Source organism: Microtus pennsylvanicus, chromosome 3 (assembly GCF_037038515.1).
Source record: "Microtus pennsylvanicus isolate mMicPen1 chromosome 3, mMicPen1.hap1, whole genome shotgun sequence".
NCBI classification, from domain to species: Eukaryota; Metazoa; Chordata; class Mammalia; order Rodentia; family Cricetidae; genus Microtus; species Microtus pennsylvanicus.
In genome coordinates, this window is record NC_134581.1 from 63094585 (window position 1) to 63119955 (window position 25371).

Consider the following 25371-nt stretch of genomic DNA (forward strand, 5'->3'; position numbering starts at 1 on the left):
TCCATCATGAAGGGAAGTCAAGGCAGGGACTCAAGGTACAGGAACCTGGAGGCAGGAATTCAAGCAGAAACCATAGAGGAACACGGCTTCCTGGCTTGGTGCTTTCTTACACAACTCAGGACCACTTGGCTGGGAGTGGCACTGCCCACACCAATCATTAATCAAGAAAATGTCTGAGAGACATGCCCACTGGCAAATCTAAGGGAGGCAATTTCTCAAGTGAAGTTTCCTATTTCCAAATAACTTTAGTTTGTGTCAAGTTGATAAAAGCCAACTCTTATAAGTAGGATGTCACTAATTTTTTAAATGGAACATGCTAAGTATTGGGGAACATGTGGAAAAAGTATAACCTTCATATGTTGCTGGTGGAAATACACTCTGTTTCAGCCTCCGTGAAGAGTGATTCAGTATTCCCCCATGAAGATAAACACAGATTTATCTATGATGTGACCACACCGCTCCTGCTCCTCCATACCCTCCCTACCAAGACAGAGTGTATCTCCTCAAACTGTAATCCCTGTAAAGTCTTCCTCCCTAAGTGGATCCCTGTGAGGCATTTGGACACAGTCCTGAGAAAGGACTCATACATGTGGTAAGCTCACAGAAAGGAACACTGGTCAGCCCAAAGTAGATAAATTCGCTGAATAAGGACAAGAGGTTCCCAGAGATTCAGAGGAGGCAAGAATGAGAAGTTGGGTTTTGTTGTTTTGTTTCTTGTTTTTGTTTTTTATACTTAGTGTTTAAGGAATATAATTTCCATTTAGGATTATAAAACATTCTAGGAAGCAGATGGCTGTCAGTGTTGGACCGCATTATGGATGACCTTAACACCCTTAACTGCATACGTACATGGTAAATGGAACATATTTTGTCGCAATCTTTTATTTGCCTGTTTTGTTTTGGTTTTTTTTTTTTTTGTTGTTGTTGTTTTGAGACAGGGTTTCTCTTTGTAGCCCTGACTGCTTGGAACGTTCTCTGTGTTCTGGGTTGGCCTCAAACTCAGAGATTCACCTGCCTGCCTCCAGAGTGCTGGGATTAAAGGCGTGCACCATGTCAGGCTCCATCTGCACGCTGGCTCCTCCAGTTCATTTCTGATATCTTTATGACTCATAAAGTTCCAAACAAATATGTCCTACGAGTTATGATTCTCCAAGCTGAAATAAAAATGAGATAGACTTATTTCCAAAGAGGTTTGTCCAATGGTTATCACCCAACAACAGATAGCAATATCATGGTTCTCTGTGACTTGGAAAAAAATAATATTTGGGATTACATATTTAAAAAAATAATGTTGGAGCTCCTAACTACTGGTCAAAGTGACTGTCAAATGCTTAGTACTAAATGGAACATCTGTATGGACCCTTTGTAGGATTGGGGAAGAAGTGGAAAGACTGACAGATGCTTTGACCCACAATCATCTCTTCACGTAGTATGCAGCTTAGCTTTTGGTCAACTCTATACAAAGTTCTGGATAATGGTACTGCTCCCCTGGAATTTCGTTTCCCAGTAGGCACATTGGGAGGCTCACAACTGCCTATAACTCCATCTCCAGGGGGCCAGACGCCTTGACCTCAGTGAGTACACACACACACACACACACACACCACGGACACAATGGACACACAGATACACACAAACTGTCAGGGTCGGCGAGAAGTCCCACAGAAGACCATCAGTTGTATGCAATCAGCAAAAGTGTTTATTAAAAACTGCTAACATGTTGGGGTGGCAAATAGCAACAACAAGAGACACTCGCAGGCTCCTTTTAAAGAAGATTAAGGGAACTCCAGGGAGGGGAGGTTAGTCTGGGGGCTAATTGGTGACTTTAAACAAAACATTCATAGGTTTGGTAGGTTTCTCTGGTGGTTAGGGTCTTCCCAGCAGCAGGGTAGGAAGCTGTTTTTAGCTAGCAGAAGGCTGTGGGGTGCCTGAGGATTGGTTGCCCCTGAGTTGTTTTCCTAAGAACTGCTTGCTCAGATCCAATCAGCTCCAGGAAACCGAAACTAAGGCCCGGTCCCTGGCAGGGCCTATTAGAAACTTTTCATGGCTCTGGTCTGGCTCTCTGGCCCTCTCAAAACAACTATACACAATTTAAAAGTAAGATAGATCTTCCTGAAAGAAAAGTAGTAATAATAAAGTTTAGGAGGTGAAAGCAGGGCCAACCTGTGATAAACTCTGGAGCAATGGAGCCCCTTTCTGGAGTTCCATCTGCCTATGACCTGCCTATCTTCAAACCCAAGGCAAACTCCTCAAGGAATTCCAGACAGGAGGAGACCAGCTCATCTCCTAGACTCAGAAGGGCACATCTCTAACCCTGGGCAATCTCATTCTAAAGTGAGAGAGTGATGCCCCAGGATTCCAAGACTGATCAGGCCATAGCCCAGTCCTAGATATTTCAAAATGGAAAAGGGGACAGAGTTCCACAGGAAAACCCCTGCTCCGAGACAGCCCACTAAGGAGGAGGAAAGCCCAGCTCTTGGAGAGCAGGGAGCAGCGGCCTTCTTCTCCACTCCTTGTTGAGAGAAGAGGCATGGCTCCAGTCTGAGGGGCATGGACCGTGCTTCAGAGCCTTTAGGCTAGTGGAAGACTATCTGGGCATGATAGCTAATGTTTTTGTGACATTTTATTCATACGTGGTAACAGGTGTCAACTATGACATTGTCATAGGTGTGTTTTGTGTGTCTGAGCATAATATTCACCCCACCATGCTCTCTCATCACCTTCGGCTCCCACTGATTCCCTTCCTCTTCCCCACCAGTCTTTCTTTGACTAGGGTTTCTTCCATGAGCACAGGTGACAGATTTGTTTGTTTGTTTGTTTGTTTTATACAGGAGCTTGGAAAACTTACAAGTGGCTATACCACTAGGGAAAATGTCTCTGCCTCCTCCAGGAACCATTGACTGTTAATATCAGAAAAGGATGGGGCCTCATGATCCCCTCTCCCGTTTATGACTGAGCATTGACTGGCCTGGTCTTGTCAGGTAACCAGAGATGCTGTGAGCAGCACCCTATCATGGCCTCAGCTCTCACAGATGTTCCACCTCCTCTTCTCCAAGCCTTCAAATGGTTGATGCAGATGAACCAATCTTACATTTATACAATCTCACATCAAATGATACATTTGGGGCTGAGCATTTAGCAGTCACTTATTCTTAGCCCTCTGACCAGTTCTAAGTCTTGGCATTGACTGCTGCCCACTGTAAAACAAGCTTCTCTCAAAGTAGGGAGAGCCCCAATCCATGGACATAAATAAAAACATTTAGAAGGCAGTTTGACAACACATCCATTCAGCAAAACTACAGTAGCAGTGATCTCATCAGAGCCTAGGAGCTTGCCAACTACGAGCTATTAGCAGGCTTCAAATCCAATCAGAGAGTGGCTGGGCCTTAACCACTGTTGTGCAAGTGGGCACATATTGGTGGTTAATCTTGAGTGACTTGATTGGATCTGGAATCAACTACGAAACACATCTCTGCATGGCCCCAGAGTGGATAGGCAGCACCTGGTGGAGGGCAGCTGATGAAGAGGTCTGTGGGGGCGGTACTAGAGAGATGACTCCGTGATTAAGAGCCCTGGCTGCTCTTTTGATGCCCAGCACCCACACGATGGCTAACAACTGCTGTAACTCCAGTTCCAAGAGATCCTCTGGCTTCTTGGGGCACTAGGCAAGCGTGTGATGGACTGATGTGCGTGCAGCCGAAACACCCACCACAAAACAAAAGAAGCCACTGTTTTTCCTGTTGGAGTCACTTCTTTTGTTTGGGTTTTTGTTCTGTGGGACTGGTTGGTTGGTTGGAGATAGGGCCTCACTCTGTAGACCAGGCTGGCCTTAAACTCAGAGATCCTCCTGCCTCTCCCTCCCCAGTGTGTACCACCATCACCACACCCGGCTCCACCTTCACTTCTTGCTGAGTGTCTACTTAGCCCTTGTTGTCTAAGCCAACCGTATCTCATGATATGGATTCGTTCTAGCACTGCTGTTCCTCTGGAGAGCACGGACTGATGCACTGGGTACCATAGCGGCATGTATAAACCCTCAGAGGCAATGGTGGATATCACCATACTTCTCCAATCCAAGGTCAGCAAGGCCCAGCTTCCCGTAAAGTTTCAAAACTTATCTGTTGATTGTTATCTAATGGTTACGGACCAATCTGACCGCACATGGACTGGAGATGGTCAGTCTTCAACCAGGTGACCTAGGGCGCCGCTCTGGCCAGAGCCAAGGTAGGAAGAATTGGACAATAGGACAGGAGACTTTGTTCCTTCACTCACCACTCCTGACTGACAGCTGGTAAGGGGCATATGGAGCCAGTTTTGTCTCGGTCTGTCCTGGGCAGCCCATGGGCAGACATCATCTGAAAGACATCATCTCACTCCAATTTGGGCAAAGAAGAAATGGTAGAAAAGGCCCTGAGTTGGGACCCTGCCTCTGTCTCCCCATGGAGGTTGCAGGACTCCTCTGGTCCCCATGTCTGTACATCTCAGATTCCTAGCTCTTTATCTTAAGCAGCTCCCACCAATCAGGTCTTTCTTTTAGATTGCTTAGGTCAGCTTCCACCCCATCCCCAGTATTGGGAACTATAATTCAGTGATGGAGGAAGGGAGAGGGTTAATCACAATAGCCAGACTACCTTGGAAGGTGAACCCAATACAATAGGCCCCCGGGGGATGGCATCACAGAAGAAAGTCAGCAGAGGTACACAGGGGTTGCCAGCGGTCACCTTCCTGGTTTTTCCCGGCAGCAGTGCAAACCTAGCTCACTCTAGTTCTCAGCCAGACCTAAAAACCCCAAGATAGGGTCTACTGATAGTTCCCAGGCCAATCCTGCTGCTTTGAGGGCACAGCAGCTTGTCCTTTCGGAAGGAGCTGTGGCCCTGGGCCACGCATTCCTTATTGGTTGTTTTATCCTCAAGGTCATGTCTCCCCCTTGGTACCTAGGCAAATGAACCCAATCACTAACTTTCCTCTCACCCTAATCTGCCAGGTCAATTTCATCCTAAGGCAATTTGTTGTCCGAGCAAGGATTTTCCAGTTGGCAAAGGAATCTCTGGATGAGGCGAACTGTTTGTAACCGGTGAGAGTACCATCTGCACTGAGGAATCCAGACGCTGCTTCTCCCAGACCAGGGTGAGTTCAAAGAGTCGGTCTCCAAGTCTGTCCTCCACTTTACTAAGAACTTCCCAGCTCTTAAGGAAACACCCCCTCAGCTAGTCACCTAAGGTTCTGCTTTCTGAATATCCCTCTCCCAGGGCACAGTTCACAGGGTCCTCTGGTTTCTCTCGGGTTATGTAGTAGCAACTTTTATAGGCAAGAAACACACCTGGTTCTGAAGAAGCTCACCTCCTTCTGAGGAGGAAAACAGCCTCTGGTCTTTTCCGAGACTACCTGTGCTTTCCTGCCCGCCTGCCTACCTATGGCTTTAGAAGGACAATAAAGTGACATTTGTTTGCTTTTTCATTCCCCTCCCTTCATCTCTGCACTTCTGTAGCAAATAAAGAGGTGTTTCACCTCAGCAGGGATTGGGAAGTGGAAAGTGATAAGCAGGTGGCTGGCTCGAATTCACTAGCCAGTTGCATAACCTGAGTCTGGATTTTCTCATCTTGCAACTGAGGATAATAAGCCTAACTCATGGGGCTGGTAAGAGGCTTAATGAGAGAGTATGTATAAAGTGTCAGGCCTCAGGTGAGTGTGTGTGTGTGTGTGTGTGTGTGTGTGTGTGTGTGTGTGTGTGTACACACACAAACACAGCAGAAACACTGGGAAAGGTGTTCTCAGTGTAGGAGCAAACCTATATGCATACCATGAGTAGCTGTATACCCCTCAGATACACGTGTGAGCCAGCATTCCAGGACTTGCACCCTCTGCACTGGGGTCTTGCCAGCACCCAGGCTCAGCTCACTTCCTCCCACGCCTACCCACCCAAATGCTGGCAAGGGCTGGGAGGGTGATAGCGTGCTAGGGAACAATAGGTCGACAACCCCTTCCGGCCCATCGCGTGAGAAGGAACTTTGGGAAGGAAACTCATCTCCTGGTGGGAGAGGTCACCGCCCCCTTATCGTCAGCCCTGCAGGAGCTGCAGGGCTCTCTTTCTGTTCCAGGCCTCTCTCTCTTAGCTTCTCTTGTCTATATCACCTGGGTTGGCTTTCCCCACGCCTTCCTTCAGAGAAGGGCATCCCCACTAGGCATCTCTGGGTCTGCAGCTGGGTCGGGGGCCTCATGGGAGCCCAGATCCCTGCTCTCATTTGTCTGTGTGTCCTGGCCCAGGGCAGTCTCCATGAGTGCTGAGAACTGACCAACAGAAAGAATGGCCTAGGAAAGGAAGCCAAATCTGGAGACCTTGGATCCTAGAAGCCGAGCCAGGAGAGATGAGGGAAGGATAGACATGGAGAGGCCAAAGGTCCTGTTCTTTACAAAGGGACGAAGTAACAGCCCCCGAAATGCATCAGAGAATAGGGCTGACATCTGGAATTGAGGATACTTGAAGACTTCCGGCACTCAGCTCACCATTTCATATGTAGGACAGCACTGCCCTTTCTCTAACACCCCCAGCTTTCTCTACTCTCTACAGACAGGTCAGGGAGGGAAGACAGCTCTCCTACTCTGCCTGTCCAAACCAGCTGAGAGCTCAGAGGGACCCCACCTGGCAGGCTGCTGATCAAGGGCTCTGGGGCTCCATTTTCCCCATAAAAGACACGGCAGGGGCTAGGGGAGTGGCTGAAACCATCCTTGCCATAGGCCCTCCTGATCTGGCCCTTATTAACAAAGTAGGGAGGTGCTGAAGTCTGACTAGTTCTCGCCCATGTATACATTTCCTCACTGTCGCCCCTCAAGTCCCTGGGCAGGAACTCTTCTCCCCCGTGCATGGACACCAGTTCCAAGTCTCCCCAGCCTCAAGTGTGACCATTACCAGGGAGCAGAAGAAGCAAAGACTGCTTCCCAAGGCTTCCCAGGTCTGGGCTAGTTGCTCCCACAGCCACCCCCGCCGGGTTCTCACCATTCCAGCTGGAAGCTCCTAGGGCCCGAGGACACAAGGATGGCAGGCACACCTACAAACACATGCCCAGCCTCAAACACATACACACCTGACTGGCATGCTGACCCACTTGAATGCACACCTGGTGCACTCACCCACAGACACACACCTGGCCACACCTGCCCACATGCACAACTCAGGCCTTGTGCACACACACACACACACACACACACACACACACCCAGACTGGTGTGGGATGTACAAAGCCACCTCCCACTTGGCCACACTAGAACTCTGTCAGGTGGCCCCAGGAAATATGAGCTCTTTTTTTTTTCCAACTTGGGTTAAGCTGTGACCTCACCTAGGCTGGGCTATGTTTCTACTGCCCAGATTTTTAACAATTAGTTAAGATGATGTGTATATGATGGCCAAGGAGGCGGGTCATAGCATACATGTGGAGGTCACAGGGCATCTTGTAGAGCCAGTTTCTCCTGCCATATTGATTCCAGGAATAGAACCCAGGCCTTCAGGCTTTGCAGCAAGCACCTCTACCAACTGCCATCCTGAAGGCCCATTATTTTTGTTTTGTTTTGCAGTCATGTGGTCTAGGCTGGCCTGGAACTTATGTAGATGAGGCTGACTTTGAATTTCTGATCTTCCTATCTCTGTCTCTCAAATGCTGGGGTTAGGGGAGAGTGCCACCTCCCTCCTCTTTTCTCTCTGTCTCTCTTGACATTATCTTCTTCTGTAGCCCTGGCTATCTTAGAACTCACTATATAGACCAGGCTGGCCCCCAAGTCACAGCACTCCTACTGTCTTAGCCTCCACAGTGCTAGGATTATAGAAATACAATGCACAGCTAGCTTAAAAAGAAAAAAAAACTATAATTTTATTTTTACAAATTTTGGAGGGGGGGGTGTTAAGGCAGGGTAGCCCAGGCTGTCATAAAACTCATGGCACTCCTGTCTCAACCTTCGGACTGTTGGGATGACATGCATGAACCACCAAGCCTAAGTTTAAAAAAAAAAAATCAAAACTTTATTTATCTATTTACTTGCTTACTTTGTTTATTTTGGTTTTCTTGGGACAGAATCTTACTAGGCAGAACAGGCTGGCATGAAACTCAAAGCTAGCTCCCTCCTTATCCTCCCAACTGCTGGTCTTATAGGCGATGTATTGAATCACTACACTTGGCCAAAAGCTACAACATTAAAAAGGAAAGCAAGAGAGAAAATTTTAATAAAAACAATGGCTGAGCCAGGCGATGGTGATGCACGCCTTTAATCCCAGCACTTGGGAGGCAGAGGCAGGCAGATCTCAGTGAGTTCGAGGCCAGCCTGGTCTACAGAGCTAGTTACAGGATAGCCAGAACTGTTACACAGAGAAACCCTGTCTCAAACAAACAACAAAACAAAAAACATATGGTTTTTACCCATCAGATTGGCATGACTGAAATGTTCAAAAATAGATTGTTGCTCAGAGGTTTGAAAACCAAGCACACCTCTAATCCCGGCATGCAGGAAATAAAGGCAGTAGGGACTCAGAGTCCAAAGTCATGCTGAGCTACATAGCAAGGGTTTTAGGACAGCCTGAGCTACATGAGACCCCATCTTTAAAAGAAAAGCAGAGGTGTGTGGAGGGGGGGAGGGAGCTGGAGAGATGGCTCAGAAGTTTAAGATCACTGGCTGCTCTTCCGGAGGACCCGGGGTTCAATTCCCAGCACCCACATGGCATAACTGTCCCTAACTCCAGTTCCAGGGGATCTGACACCCTCGCGCAGACATACATGCAAACAAAATACCATTGTACCATAAAGTACAAATGAATAATTTTTTAAAAAGTGATTAAGACATGACTGGGGGCAGTGGCGTGCTCTAACAGCCCCAGCTATTTGAGAGAGTGAGGTGATAGGATCACCTGAGCCCCACAGGTTGACAAGTCTGGTTGAGTACCACCAGGCCTGTTTAAGGACTTTTGTGGCAGTGGTCAAAATCAGAACGGAGGGCTGGGATGTTGCTCAGTGACAGAGTTCTTGCCAGTCATGCTCGAGGCTCTGGGTTTTATTCTCAGCAGCATCCACATAGTCTTGCCAGGGTGGTCCACACCTATAATCCCAGCAGTTAGTGGGTGGAGGCAAGAGGATCAAAAGTTCAAGTCCAGCCCAGGTTATGTGAGACTGTCTCCAAAAGAAAAGGAAAGAAGAAGAATGAATGAATGATTGAACGAATGAAAGAAAGTGAAATCGCTTTTGTCAAGCATTATAAGACACTAAAGTAAAATCAAGAAAGAACAATTTCACAAATGGTTAATAAGAAAAACTGTTGACAAGAGACTGTCATAGTCACCACCCCACACAGTCAATAGCAGCCTCACAAAGAGAACATGTACCCATCGTTGTCTGCTTAACCTTGGACAATTGCGGTCCTTGCTATTGATCCTGTGGCCAAGGATCATTGCATCAACATAACTTACGAAAGTCTCCTCATTTTACCTTTAACTCCTGCTCCTTGCCCCATCCTCTTGCAGGCACACGATTTACTGTGGCACAGCTGGTATTGTTGTGCCAATGCTACTCTAGTAAACATATTGAAAGGTTGACTTGTGGGTACAAATCTGCTGTCCCAGGACTTGCGAGATGGAGGTGGGATGACCAAGAGCCCAAGACTTACCCATGAGAGACTGTCTGAAAAGAAAAAGAAAAGAACGGACAAAAAAACGCTACAACAACCAGAAGTGGTGACACACACCTTGTTCTCAGCACTCAGGAGGCAGAGGCAGGTGAATCCCTGTGAACTTGAGGCCAACTTGGTCTAGAGGGCAAGGTTAAGGCCAACCTAGAGCTATACATTGGGATCCTGCCACAAAATAAAATAAACAAACAGAAAAAGACTACAGAAATGATTCAACAGTTATGAACTCTGGCTGCTCTTCCTGAGTTTAATTCCCAGCGTGCACACGGTGGCTCATGGCCGTCTGTAATGCCAGTTTCAGAGGATCCGATACCCTCTCTCAGACTTCTGCAAGCACTATATACATGTAGTACACAGTCAGACAAACACACAAAACACCTGTATACACAGAACGAAAATAAACAAGTCTTCTTTTACAAACCCAAGAACTAAACAATAGCAACAACAACAATTTATATTTGGAAATTCTCTCTGTGTTATTTAGGATGGCTCAGTAGTCCTCTAATACCAGCAATAGTTAAAATGACTAAAAAATGACAGACTACATCAAATAATACCATGATGTGAAGATTTTTCCAGACCAATATATATGGTTTTCTTCTTTGTTTGTTTGTTTTGTTTTTGTTTGAGTTTACGTATACAAGTGTTGTGTCTCCGTGTATGTCTGTGTTCCACATGTGCTCAGTGCCTGGGGAGACCAGAAGAAGGCATTGGATTCCCTGAGCTGGAGTTACAGATGGTTGTTAACCATCTCGTGGATGCCGGGAGTTAAACCCAGGTCTGCTGCAAGAGTTAACAAGTTCTCTTAACCACTGAGCAATTTTTCCAGCCCCCTTTTTTGAGACCAGAATCTCAACATGTACCCCAGGCTAGCCTAGAATTCTCAATCCTCCTGCCTCAGACTCCTAGGCTGGCAAGTGATCACCACTATGTCCATCCATTTATGATTTTTTGTGATGATATATGTGTGTGTGTGAGTGTGTGTGTGTGTGTGTATGTGTGTGTGAGTGTGTGTGTATTCTCTCTCTCTCTCTCTCTCTCTCTCTCTCTGTATATAGTTTTACTGTCTATTCTGGACTGGCATGGAACTCATGATCCTCTTGGCTTGGCTTCCCCAGTGGTTTTATATTTTTGCTTCTCACGTTTATTTTATTAGTGCATACATGTGTGTATATGGAGGTCAGAGGGCAATTTGCAGAAGTCTGTTCTCTTCCTCTGTTCTGTGGGTTCTGGCTTTACCTACAGAGGCAGCTCACTGGCCTATATGGCGGGTTGTTTGCTCCCTCGCTGGCTTTTGAGACAGAGTCAGGTATCACTTTGCTTGGCTTCACATTTATATTTTTATTTCATTTCTATTTTTTTGGTTTTTTGTGGGTTTTTATGTTTTTGTTTGGTTTGGGGTTTTGTTTTGGAGAAAGTTCTGGAATTCAGTATATACTAGGCTTGGTTTCCTTACTATCACTGTGATAAAACACCACAACCAAGGCAAGCTGTAATAAGAAAGGTTTGCTTAGGGCTTCCTGTCCAGTCACCACCGTGGCTGGAGCACAGCAGCGTGACATTAAAGCAGCAGGTGACAGCTCATGTCTTGATCTGTAAGCAGGAGGCAGAGAGGCATGCTGGGGCTGGTGTCCTTTGAAACCTTAAAGCCCACCCCCAGTGACACACCCCTTCCAACAAGGCCACACCACCCAACCCTTCTCAAACATTTAGTCAATCAGGGACCATATATTCAAACACAGAGCCTATGGAGGCCATTTTTATCCAAAACATCACAATAGCCTAGAATAACCTCAAACTTCCAATCTCCCTGCCTATGCCTTTGATTGCTACATGTGCAGCTGTGCTGTGTGCAGCGCTAGAGATGGAACCTGGGTATCTGTGTAGGCCAGGTACTAGCTACATCCCATTTAATGATTTAAAAACAAGTATAAGGTAATGTAGGCAGAGAAGAAAGATGGACTTCTCTATGGGAGGTTATAGATGTCTATGTGATGTAGGGTTTTGTTTGTCTGTTTGTTTGTTTGTTTGTAGAAAGGGTCTCTCTATTAAGTAGCCCTGGCTGTCCTGGAACTCTCTATGTAGACCATCTGGTCTCAAATTCACAGAGATCTGCCTGCCTCTGCCTCCTGAGTATGGGATGGAGATTTCTTTTTCAGATCTGGGAGTTGAATCCAGAGCCTCTCCTGTGATAGGCAAAGGATCGACCCCTGAGTCAGGCTCCCTGCTTCCCAGCAGCCCTGTCTCAAGTTACCCCTGACTCAGAAGGGGGACTGCCTCAAAGTGTCAAGCTGGAACAGTATCCTTCAAATTCAACACTTTTTCCATTAGTAGGCCCTGATGTTCAGAGGAAATTGTCCCACTCTCCCACCTTATGTACACCTGAAATAAAAACTCAAGCCAGCACCGGGCAGTGGTGACGCACACCTTTAATCCAAGCACTCAGGAGGCAGAGGCAGGCAGGTCTCTGTGAGTTCAAGGCCAGCCTGGTCTACAAGAACTAGTTCCAGGACAGACTCCAAAGCTACAGAGAAACCCTGTCTCAAAAGACAAAAACAAACAAAAAAGTAAAAAAAAAAAAAATGAAGCCAGCTAGCCATGTTACACACAACTGCAACCCCTGCCACAAGAGACTGAAACGGAGCTGGCAGTCGTGACGTGTGCAGGGCAGGAGATCTCTGTGAGTTCAAGGCCAGCCTGGTCTACGAAGTGAGTTCCAGGACATCCAGAGTTATTACACAGAGAAACCCTGTCTTGAAAAACCAAAAACCAAACCAAACCAAACAAAAACAAAGCAAAACCAACAAACAAATGAAACAACAATGAAAAAGAAGCTGAATCTGGGGCTGGAAAGACAGCTCAGAGGTAAGAGCTCTTTCAGACCCCTCAGGTTCAATCCAGCACCCACATGGCCGGTCCTGATCCTCTTAGGCTCCAGTTCCAGATGATACACCCTCTTCTGGTGGCCTCCTTGTGCGTCAGGCTCACACAACCTAGGCATGTAGAGGAGGGACATACGTGCAGGCAAAACGCCTGTACATATGAAAAACAAAATTTTTAAAAATGAGGCTGAAGTGGAGTGGACATGAGGTCAGGAGGAATCACTGAGGGCTACACAGCAAGATCCTGTCTCAAAAAATCCACAAGCAAACAAAAACAGGAATAATCTGGGCACTGGACAGGGGTGGCACATGCCTTTAATCCCAGCACTCAGGTTCTGAGTTCCTCGAGGACAGCCCTGGTCTACAGAGCTAGTTCTAGGACAGTGGGGCTACACAGGGGAGAGAGAGAGAGAGACAGAGACAGAGAGAGACAGAGACAGACAGAGGGAGAGGAGAGAGAGAGAGACAGAGAGAGAGACACACACACGGAGAGAGGAGAGAGAGAGAGAAAAGAGACAGACAGACAGAGGAGAGAGAGACAGGGAGAGACAGACACACACACAGAGAGGAGAGAGAGAGAGACAGAGAGAGAGAGAGAGAGAGAGAGAGAGAGAGAGAGAGAGAGAGAAAATCATGTGGGCTCACACCTTCAGTCCCCGCAGTCAGAAGGCAGGAGTTGTTGGCCCCTCTGAATTCTAGGGCAGCCATGAACTGCACAGTGAGACACCATTTATAAATAAGCAAACAGAATCAGGATTGTGAACTGTGGGCAGAAGAAAAGTCCTTCATCTTCACTGTTTCGTAGCTGCCAGTTTTCCTTTTGTTTTTGGAGACAGGGTGTCACTATGTAACTTTGGCTGGCCTGGAACTTCATAATTAGAGCAGACTGACCTCGAACTCGTAGAGGTCTGCCTGTCTCTGCCTCCCAAGCGCTAGGATTAAAGATGTGTATCACAACACCCAGCTAAACTGCTGGTTTTATCCTCTTTTCCTTTCACACACCTGAATTCTCTGACCAAGATCTGCCCTTAGCTTCCACTGGTCTGGGCTGTGGCCCTGAGAGTGTGGTCTGCGCCGCCCCCTTGTGGTCATTTGGGAAAACTGTTTCCCTTAGTGGTTGACCTACCCACAAACCCACAGACCCCACCAGAAGTAGTAGGCAATCAGGTTGGAAAGTGGTTTGTGGTACAAATGCAACTTCAAGGGAAATCTCAGGTCTTTCTGATGTGGGATTTCCCTCTGTATGATGTGATTACCATTAATGAAGAAAGAAACTGCTTTGGACCTATCGCAGGGGGAACAGAGCTAGGCGGGGAAAACTAAGCTGAATGCTGGAAGAAAGGAGGCAGAGGCAGAGAGAAGCCATGGAGCTGCCACCGGAGACAGATATGATGAAACTTTGCTGGTAGGCCATGACCTCGTGGTGATGCACAGATTAATGGAGATGGGTTAAATTAATATGTAAGAATTAGCCAATAAGAAGCTAGAGCTAATAGGCCAAGCAGTGATCTAATTAATACAGTTTCTGTGTGATTATTTCGGGTCTAAGTTAACCGGTTGAAGTAGCCTCTGACTACATCTTTTCACTCCATAAATTCTAGAGAAGCTACTAATAGTGGCCATAACACGGACTTATCCCACTTTTCTCTGCATCATTTCCTGACCTGTTTTTAAAGACCAATTTGAAACAAATTCTTTGTCCAGGCAGGTGTGATGACACATACCTGAAATCCTAACACCTGAAAGACTGAGCCAGGAAGACTTGAGTCTGAGCTAGAAACCAGGCTGGGCCACAGAGTAAGCTTTAGCCCGGCCTGGGCTTGATACTGAGGATCTCATGGAAAAGCTTAGAACCATAGCTTACACACACACACACACACACACACACACACACACACACACACACACCATCATTAGTCCCAGGAATGTGAGGAACTAGAGTTCTCAGTACCCTTCTGACTGCTGATTGGGATTGTCGAGGGATGCCCTTCCGTATGCTGTGAATATGTTTTATTACCATTGGTTAATAAAGAAGCTCATTTGGCCAATAGCCAGGCAGAATAGAGCTAAGGGAAAATCCAATCAAAGACACAGGGAAAAAGAAGTCAGAGTCTGAGAGATGCCAGAAGTCACCAGAGAAACAAGATGTGAGGTAAGAAGCCACATGGTAAAATATAGAACAATAGAAATGGGTTAAGTTATAAGAGCTAGTTAATAATAAGCCTGAGCTAACAGGCCAAACAGTTTGTATTTAATATTAAGCCTTCAGAGTGGTTATTTGGGAACTAGCTTGTGGGAGAGAAACCTCCAGTTACAGATGGTCTAGGCGAAGACCACTTGTTTGTTTCCCTGCTGCCTAGACTAGGAATAATCACACTGAAACTATATTAATTGCAACACTGCTTGGCCAATGATTCTAGTGTATTCCTAGCTAGATTTTTCCTCTTAAATTAACCCATTTCTATTAATCTGTGCACCCACCATGTGGGTGTGGCCTACCAGTAAGGTTCCATCCAGCATCCTGCATCTGTCTCTTGTGGTGGTTATACGGCATCTCTCTGACTCAGCCTACTCTCTTGCTATATCTTTTCCAGCCTGACTATATTTTGCCCTATTATAGGCCAAAGAAGCTTCTTTATTCACCAATGGCAATAAAACATATTCACAGCATACAGAGGGGAATCCCACATCACCTCACCTTTTCTATCTAATTAAAAAGAAAGGTTTTAACTTTAACACTACAAGGTTACATACAACAAAACAGTTATCAAGCAAGAATTATAGTTATAATATTTAGTCCATTTACATTTGGCAAATTAAGGAAAATATTCTATCATCTACTCTATCTTTGTGAGTCCAATTTTTATATCTAATCTATCTTTTATCATAACTAAGGAAAACTATAACTATTCTTCAACACCATCAAAGACCCCAGAAGGATATAAAATTACCTAAGTTAACAGGAAGTACATTGCAATCAACTCCAAAATTCTGGAATTGACAGAGACATCTTGCTGCCTGGACAGTCACCCAAAGTTTTTCTGTATCATTGGGGAATCCATTTTCAGACTACAAGTCCATAGTATCTGGCAGACATTTCCATGAAGCAGGAAATTTCAAAGACAGTTCCACCTATGTTGGCAGTTTGTCAGTCACTTTCTTTTGTGTCCTACAGAATGTCAGACAGACCCTTTTATGAAGCAGAAACCCTGAAGGATAGTTTTAGACAAGTTCAGTAGTCATTTTTCTGTGGGTCCTGCAGTCCAGTTTATACAGCATAACTTCAAGCAGTTCAGACAAGAGCAGTTTCTTGCCCAAATGGCTAGCAAACTCCATAAGGAGCCTCTTTGATGCCCATCTTCTTCTTGAAGTAATTGGTGCTGCCAGGAGCAGATGTGCCTCATTGTCATGAAAAGTCCTAAGTTTTAAAAACATTTTAAATGTCATATTCTGTTAGCCCTTGAAAAGTTTGAAGAATACATATCTAACTGAAATAAATATATCTCTATCTATCTAGAAAACCTAACTAACATAACTACAAGCTTGACTATTATAGATGATTATCTATTAACCTATATTTCTTAATTATACATTACATTTTTAAATGAGCTGCACAAACACAATACCTTAATCAAGAACAGAAATATACATATAACAAACTGACTTGACCTTAAATTTGTATCAATAAATCAAGATCTATATCATTGCTAAATATTCATCTATATAGCATAACCCCCTTTAATGTAAACAAACGTTTATAAACAATATTTGGGAATTTGGGTACAGTTCTCTCCAAACTGCTTCCTGCTTTTTGTTGGGTAAAATAATTTTAGGGGTTTATGGAGACCTTTCAGGGGCTCTTGTTCCACCAAAGCACCTTAGTCTGGAAGGAATCCACAGGATCTCATCCTCTGTGGAAACAAAAGCAGAACCTCTTTTCCAAAGCAACATATCCTTAGACCCAAATTTCAAACTCGATACCTTTAAAATATATATGTTGGTTTAGCTTAGCAGCCCTTACAAATGAAATGTCTCTCTGTACTTAGCTCCTTCACAGTAAAAAAAAAAAATTCAAAGAAAACACAATAATGTACATAATCCAGACTCTCTGTGTATTTTCCATCTTTATGTGGTTAATTTTTTTAATCCTTTAATCTATGACTGTCTGTACTCTGTCTCTTTAAAGACTTTGTTTTATTTTTTAAATAATTTGCTTCTTTTTATAACTCTTTATATTCTTTTTCTTCTATATCCCAAGGCTATGTACATTTTTAAACACACTGAGTCTCATTTGGAGGTCTTTTCCATCTGAATTTATATTTATTGCATGCATATCTGTAATTATTTTTTGACCAGGAGCACTTTTTTAAAAAAAATGCTAAGCAGCTGTGGCCAGGACCAACTCTATTGTCCTACCTGTTGTTTCCACCCAGTCCAACATGGCGGAGGCATGCTTGCTACCTTTGAGAGCCATTCATGCTGCCCCAGCTCCAGGGTCACAGCAGGTCTATGTCACCATTAAACTACTAACAATGTGCTGCTCACAAACCCCATTTAAGTTCTTGGCCTCCTGAAAGAGTCAGAGTTCATGCTGGCAGCATGAATCAGGAAGCTGCCATTTCTAATGCTGAGTCAGTAAGCCTTTTCTTAAAGAAGCCACAGCTCTCCTGCTTGCCACTAGCAAACAGAGCCCATCTGGGGAAAAAAATGCTGGCTACCAAAAAGCCATGCTTAACTCTGTTCTTTTGGGTCTAGAATTCCTTTCCAGGTTTTTTCAGGTTCTTACATGGAAGTAGTCAAACCCACATTGGCATTCCAATCTGTAGTCTGAGGCTGCGTGTTTATTTCCTGGCTATCTAGTCCTGAAATAATCGCACTGAAACTATATTAATTGCAGCACTGTTTGGCCAACAGTTCTAGTGTATTCCTAGCTAGATCTTGCATCTTAAATTAACCAATTTCTATTAATTTGTGTATTGCCACATTGTTGTGGCCTACCAGTAAGGTTCTATCCAGCATCTGACATCTGTCTCCTTCGGTGGCTACATAGCATCTCTCTGACTTGGCCTATTCTCTTGCTATGTCTCCATAAGATTGGTTTACTGCCAATTAGCAAGAAGTAGTATAGAAAACTATGCCGAAATTCCCAAAATATTGTTTGAGAATATTTGTTTTCATTTAAAGAAGGTTGTTTATAAATGGTTAATGTTCACAGTCAATCTCTTTCTAAAAAAAAGAAGGATATGATATAGAAACTATAAAAAAGAGAGATTACTAAATCTACTTTAATCCAAAACACAACTGTTAATCTCAGAATATTTTATATAGGTTTGGATTTTGGTTTATTGATACAAATTTAAGGTCAATTTTCATATAATTTGTTATACCATATATATATTTCTACTCATTTTTAAAGTTTTATGTTTATGCAGCTCATTAAAAAATGTAATGTATAGTTAAAAATATAAATTAATAGTCATAAGACCTCAAACTTGTCATGTTAGGTTTTATAGATATGCAGAGATATATTTTTGGATAGATAGGTAATCTTTGAACACTTCAAAGACCTACAGAACATGGTATTTAAAATGTTTTAAGAGTTTAGACTTTTCTCAACAGTGAGAGATGCTGCTCCTGACAGCACCAATTACTTCAAGAGGATGATGGGCATCAAAGAAGCTCCTTATAGAGTTTGCTTTCAATGTTGCAAGGCTAGTCATTTGGGAAAGAAACTGCTCTTGCCTGCTTCTGCTTGACAATATGTTATAGAACGTGGACGTGTAGGACCCACAGAAAAAAAATGACTGCTGAACCAAAACAAAGTTGGACAGTCCTTCAAGTATTCTTGCTTCATGAAGGAGTCTGCCAGACATTCTGCAGGACACAAAAGGAAGCTGATGAATTTTGCCAAAATGGGCAGGATTGTCCCTCAGATTTCATGCTTCCCTGAGAAATCTGCCAGTCATTCTAGGCCTTTGGGCTGAAAGGTGGATGTCCCAACTTTACAGAAGAACTTTGGGTGACTCTTCAGGCAGCCAGATGTTTCTGTTATTTCTAGAATTTTGAAAGCTGCTTACAATGCATTTTCTATTTATATAGGTAATATTATATCCTTCAGAGGTGTTTGATGGAGTTGAATACTAGATAGTTATAATTATAGTTTTCCTTAGTTATGATCAAAGACAAATTAGATATAAAACTTTAGACTCACAAAGATAGAATAAATGATAAGAGTATTTTTTAAATTTTGTCCAATACAAATAGACTAAATATTATGACTTTTACTCTTGCTTGATACTTGTTTTGTTGTATATAATTTTACAATGTTAAAGTTAAAACCCTCCTTTTTAATTAGACAGAGACAGGGAGATGATGTGGTATGCCCTTCTGTATGCTGTGAATATGTTTTATTACCATTGATTAAGAAAGAAACTGATTTGGCCAATAGCCAGGCAAAATAGAGTCAGGCAAGAAATCCAAGCAAAGACATCGGGGGGGGGGGGGGGGGAAGGAAGGTGAAGTCTGGGAGATGTTAGCAGCCACCAGAGAAGTAAGATATGAGTAGCAAGCCATTAGCCTCATAGTAAAACACAGGATAATAAAAATGGGTTAAGATACATAAACTAGTTAATAAGAAGCCTAAGCTAATAGCTTGAACAGTTTGTAATTAATATTTAGCCACAGAGTGGTTACTGAGGAAATAGTAACCAGAAAAGAAACCTCCAGTTACATGTGTTGTGAAGTGCACCTTCCCCTCTCACTCCACACCCAACACACTTTCCAGGAAAAAATCCATACACATAAACATTTCACAAGAATCAAGAAAAAGCTGGTGGGGAAAAGGGTTAAAAAGCCAAAAGGGAAAAACAAGAATAACAAAAACTAAGAATGTGAATGAGAGGCTTGAGAGATGACTCGATGGTTAGGAGCACTGGCTGGCTCTTTCAGAGGACATGAGTTCCAATCCCAGCACTCACAGGGTGGCTCAAAATTGTCTGTAACTCTAGTTCCAAGGGACCAGACGCCCTCTTCTGGCCTCCACAGGTACCACACATACACACAATAGACAGGCAAGCAAGAAAAATACTCATACACATAAAATGATATTAATTGTCTAGAGTGCCACTTGAGGTGAGAAAACTTTCAGGCTGGAACTTGTTTGGGTCACCACACTGTAAGCAAAGGAAGAGAGTTGAAGTAGATGTTAGGGGCTTATACGCAACAGTTAGGTCAATCCCCGAGAGGTAAGAGGGTCTGAAGCCCAGGAGAGGATGGACCTCGCCCACCCAGGAGTTTCTACTTCCTCTGTCAACTTACTGGTCATGGTTAATGTGCCACTGGCTCACAGAGACATAACGTCCCTTGGGGATATAGAAGCCACACAGATTTCTGTCTCTTGTGGTGCTGGGGAAAGAGGAAGCTCAGCCAGGTTCAGGATCACAGAGGGAATCTATCCCCTGTCTCTCATGTCATGTCCCTCTCAAGAGCCTTAACTGGCTGTGCATATTAACTAAGGCCTAGTATCAAATACCAATAGCTCTATGGCCTGACCTGTGGGGGATGGTGAAGGGAAGGAAGGATGAATGTTGGAAAGTCTCCAGGATGAAGGCCTCCAGATAGGGCAGCTGAGGTCTGTCAGAAAGTCGGGGTCTCCGATTCCTGCCAATCACTGTGTCTACAGAATACAGGGATCCAAGAGGATTAAGGGATTGCCCAGACTTTATCAGGGTCCCCGCACAAGGACTCCTCTGAGTGGAACCACCACCTACCTAGCTCCTCCTGGATCTTTCTCTGTACCCTAGGGTTTGTCACCAGGTACATGAGGCTCCAAGAGATAGCAGTAGTGACTGTGTCAAACCCTGACCAGGACAGAACAGAGGGAAAGAAGTTAGGGATGTGGCAGCTTCGGGCACCTGAGCACAGGATGATACACTGAAGAGCACACACCTGCTCCAAAGAGGTCAAAGACGACACTAATGACCTTATCATCTGACAGCTGGACATTGGCATTCTCGTCCAACTTTTTGTCCTGACAGTGCTCAATGAGGCTGTCTGTGATGTCCCGGATGTGGCCCTGGGAGGTGAAAGAGCACAAGGTGAGACATACCTCAAGTCTAGCCCTACCTCTCCATCTAGGCCTGGTCCCTCCCTGCCATTAGCGCCTTTGTGCAAGAGCTGACACTCTGAGGCTGCTGTCCTACTTGTCCTTTCCCTTTCCAAGTCTCCTTCCTACTTCAGAGAACTGGTGGCCCCAGCTCGCGGGACCCTTGAGGCACAGAGCCCGACACTCTTAGTGTTAGACGTTCTTAAATTTTTTTCTACTATGAGGCCAGGAGACAGGGTTTTATCTCTTCCTGGTCCAACAAGAACTGGCCCAGAACTCCTCCTATTTGGTGGCTTTTGTCTGACTGATGCACTGAAGGATTAACCAAGAAAAGTTCTAGTGCCCTGGTGAGAATGGAATGCACTCTGCCACTGGCTTCAAGCTTGCCTGTGACGTTCTGGCCCTGGACCCGACCTGCTTCCCACCACCTGCTCCTCCACAGCCTCTATCTTCTCAAATGTTCTGTAGTGTTCCTTGATTAACTTCTAGATGAAGCTGTAGAAATTCTTATTCAGGTTCTTGAAGACATCCAGGGACGAGTTAGGTAGGTAGCGGAGGACAGGGATGAAGTCAGCTGGGAATCCAGAGGCAGTAACTTCCCCAAACTCATTGCTCAGATTGACTATGCTAAGCAGCTCTTGGTTATCATGGTCATAACGTTGACCAAAGCACATGGCACAGATGACATTGGCTACTGACACCACCAAACACCTATAAGGGTCGAAGTGGCCATCCTCTGCCATCAGCTTTTGGAACATTATGATTAGGTATTCCACCTCCCTGCTCACATACCCCCCACCACTCCCAAGTAGCAAGATAATGCAGAATCTGGGTCTGAGGCTATGGAGAATCTCATCAACACATCCTGGGCTAGGCTCTACTGGGCAACCCATACTGATCCAGAGTCTTGTTTGAAAGCCATGATCTGCCCATTGCTGATGAAATTAAAGCTGTAGAGGTCTGGTCGGCCCTTGAAGTCATCCCCCTGACGCACCAGGGCCTGCCGGATGGTGTCCAGGCCACTCAGCACCACCACAGGCGTGGAGCCAATGCGAATCTGCAGCACATCCCCGTACTGCTTGCTCAGCTTGGTCAGAGACAGGTGTGGGTTCTTCCCCAGAGTCAGTATGTGTCCAATGATGGGCCATCCCCAGGGCCCAGGTGGACTCTTCAGGCCTTTAGGGACGCTGGTCCTTGTGGCTCTGACCACCCAGAATCCGAGGCAGAAGGTGGTGATGGCCAGGAGCAGCTCTGTGGCTGACAGGAAGGTTAGAAGTCCATATAGGGAAGGCATCTTCTAGGTGGCTGCTGAGAGAGGCAAGAAAAGGAAAGACAGACCATCAGAGTGAGGGTGAGGGACGGATTTCCTAAAGCGTCACCATGCTGGGCAAGGAAAGGAGAAGCCTGTCACTGGGCATGGAGGGAGACAGGGATTGTTTGTTGAGCTGCCACCTTGTGCCAAAAATTCCACACACAGAAAGGCTGGGGTCTCGTGGACTGGGCTCTTATAGAGAAGTCTCTGTACCCTGGAAGCAAATTGTGGTTTGGTTTTGATCATATTCCTCCCACACACAGACGTTTCTTATTCAATCTCGAACCCAAACCTACAAAGAAGGCTGCAGTGAGACTCAGAGAGGGTGAGTGACAGTCTCAAAGTTGCACAGCTAGGGAATTTGAATATTCCTGCTGCCACTCACTTCCAGAGAGCCTCTCTAAACTGCTACTGTGAGATTTCAAACAGCGACTTCCAATGTCTGTGGTCTCCATTCACCCCAACGCTGTCGTTTCCTTTGTCGGTTTTATATCCATCATGAGCAGCAACCAAAGCAGTGTCTGTGTCTAAACACAGCTTTGGACCACCCGACCAATTCCAATAATTGCACAATTAGCACAAACCACACAAGCAGTCCCGTTGGGTCCTACACTTTTTGGATGCCACGCTATTGGGGAATAAGAGATCATTTGCTCCTTCGGCCTCACTTCATAGTCTAGCAGGGAAATAGGCCTCCAAATAGGGCACTGACTTGCCCAAGTCATCCAGCAATTGCGACAGAGTCAGGATTCAGAGCTATTAGGGAAAATTCCACGGGATTTCCAGCTACTATCACAGTTGCCTCCCTTAGAAAAACAAAAAATTTGAGTTCTCAGGTCACTCTGTTCATCCTAGGATCTAAAGAATTCCACTTAACCCTGGTAGAGGACAGGGATGCAAGGGGACAGAAAATAAGTGCCCAAGCCACATTCCTCTCAGCTCTAGTGCTCTGAGTTCAACAGAGCCACACTTTAATGGCAAATACACAGACTGCCCTAAGGCTGTGCCCAGCAGGGAGAGTGGCTCTGCAGTGACATCCAGTCCGGTAGTTTGAAGAAGTCGCTTTACCTTTCGGGCTTTAGTGATGTAACCCAGAGAGGTAAGACAAGATTGCCCAGGTCAGCCGGGAGCTGGTGGTGCAGGCTTTTTAATCCCAGCACTCAGGAGGCAGAGGCAGGTGGATCTGTGAATTCAGGGCCAGTCTGGTCTAGAGAGTGAGTTCCAGGACAGACAGGACTACACAGAGAAACCCTGTTTTGGAAAAACAAACAAACAAAAAAAGATTGCCCAATTCAGAGAGTGCAGATGCTAAGAAAAGAAGATCTGAATCACATAAGACAAGAAGATGTACAGTTCCTATCCCAAATACTACAGCCACCTTGAAGAGAGGGGCTTTCCAGAGGAGTTGACTCACAAAGCATACTGGAGACTCAGTTCCTTCAATGTAGTGGGGAGACCTCCAGCCTAGGTGTGCCTTGGTTTCTCCTTCAACATAATTGGTATCCCAAGAAACCTCTAGCCTTTGTAAGATGGAAGAGTCGGGGGAAATACAACTCTTGTTTCCACCAGCTAGCAATCTATTAAGCTGGCTGTATCCCAGCAAGGATGGAAGAGTCAGTCAGTGGGACAGGGAACCCCTGAGCAGTGGGTGGTTCCAAGGCTCCTGCTGAGCACGGCAGAACTCTCAGCTCTGCCATGCTAGCCTTTGGGAGGGTGGAGGCTATCAGGGGTAGTTTTGAAATAAGACGGAGTACACAGTAAAGTTCAGTGCACCTCCTCTATCCACCCTACCCACCCAGAGAGAGCCCTCTACCCTATTGGCAGTCCTGAGGAAGGGGTTACATGTGCAGGAATGGGGAAGCCCCCAAAGATCAGTGAGGCAGTGGGAGTTGACCTGAAAGTGTAGGGTATCTCATTTCCATCTAAAGATCTGACACTAGTTACTGGACCTTAGGCAAATCCTTTTAGTTCTCTAGCCTCAGTTTCTCCCCTAAGGAATTTCCTGATCACAATAAAGGTTCTTAGTGTTCCATCTTGGAGGGGCTACCCAGCACTCCATCATCCAAACTTCCTTTTCTTGGGAAGGAGGGGCAAACCAGGAGCCCCCAGTACTCACCTTCGTCTGTGAGGAGATGCTGAACCCACGAGTGCTGTCTGGGGATCCCAATGAGGATCAGGGAAGGCTCCAAGGAACTACCTACCACCTTCAGGGTCAGGGTGAAGACACCACCACCTTTATAGGACCTTGATGTGGGAGGTGATGTATGCTGTGAATATGTTTTATTCCCATTGGTTAATAAAGAAGCTGCTTTCAGTCAATGGCTTAACAAAGTAAAGCCAGGCTGAAAAGATATATATATATAGAGAGAGAGAGAGAGAGATTGTGTGGAGACAAAGAGATGCCATGGAGCCGCCAGAAGAGAAAGAAGAAAGCTGCCAAGTGGAACCTTGCCGGTAGGCCACACACCCCATAGTAAAATATAAATTATTAGAAATGGGTTAATTAAATATGTAAGAGCCTGCTAGAAATTTGCTAGACTCATTGACCAAGCAGTGTTTTAAATGATACAGTTTTGATTATTATCCTGTTGAGGGAGGATCTTGAGGGAATCCTGGGGCAGCATAATAGCTAATTTGGGGGGGGCTGCATCCCAGACCACCTAGATTCCTTTCCACTATTTTATGCAAGGAAAACATTGGGTGTGTAAGATTTTCTCTCCCACTTCAAGCCAATGGGTGCCAGGAAAGCCTGGTGGAGGGAGAGCAGCTGGTTGGTGACTTGGTGACTTTTCTTGCCTGGATCCTGAGTCCAAGCTCTCATGAGAAGCACAACGACCCCAGCCCCGAGGATGGACAGGAAGGCCAGTGGCGCCACTGGATGACTCTGTTTCCCTCAGATTGGGTACCAGCCTATGATGCACGTTCGCGCTGCTTGATCTAAGGGTGGGGGTGGCTGGTGAGCATGCAGATCTCACCTTTAATGTCACCTATTGCAAGCTACAAGCCTGGCAGACCCCTCTTGCAGCTCCCACTGGGCTCCCGGGGCTTGCTAGTGTTTTGTATACAGAGGCAGACCACAGAGAAGTAGCTGAGGAGCTACTTGCAGATAGTGGAGGAAAGGGTGAGGGGGGGATCCAGGCAGTCTGCAGGGGGCATAGGGGCCAGTGGGGAGATATGCATGGCATTAGGCTCTTAGGGCCTGCATGCCTCAGCATGCTCCGTCCTCTGGGGCAGAGGTAGGCCTGCCTGTCCCTGCCCCACCTGGCTGGGGATGTGGTGCCCCGTAAGTGACAAATGGCATGAGAAGAGCCATCCAGCTCAGAAATGGGCACGGGTCGCAGTGCCGTCAAGCTAACAGGCGGAGGGGGAGGAGTGAGGCTCTCAAGGGCCAGTTTGTCTGGGCGTTGGGG

The 25371-nt window shown here is 45.6% G+C and overlaps 1 pseudogene; it reads right to left on the minus strand.

Annotated features, from left to right (window-relative positions):
• Nucleotides 1-19858: 19858 nt before the first annotated feature.
• LOC142847036 (cytochrome P450 1A1-like) lies at nucleotides 19859-24159 on the minus strand (annotated as a pseudogene).
• Between the last annotated feature and the right edge of the window lie 1212 nt (nucleotides 24160-25371).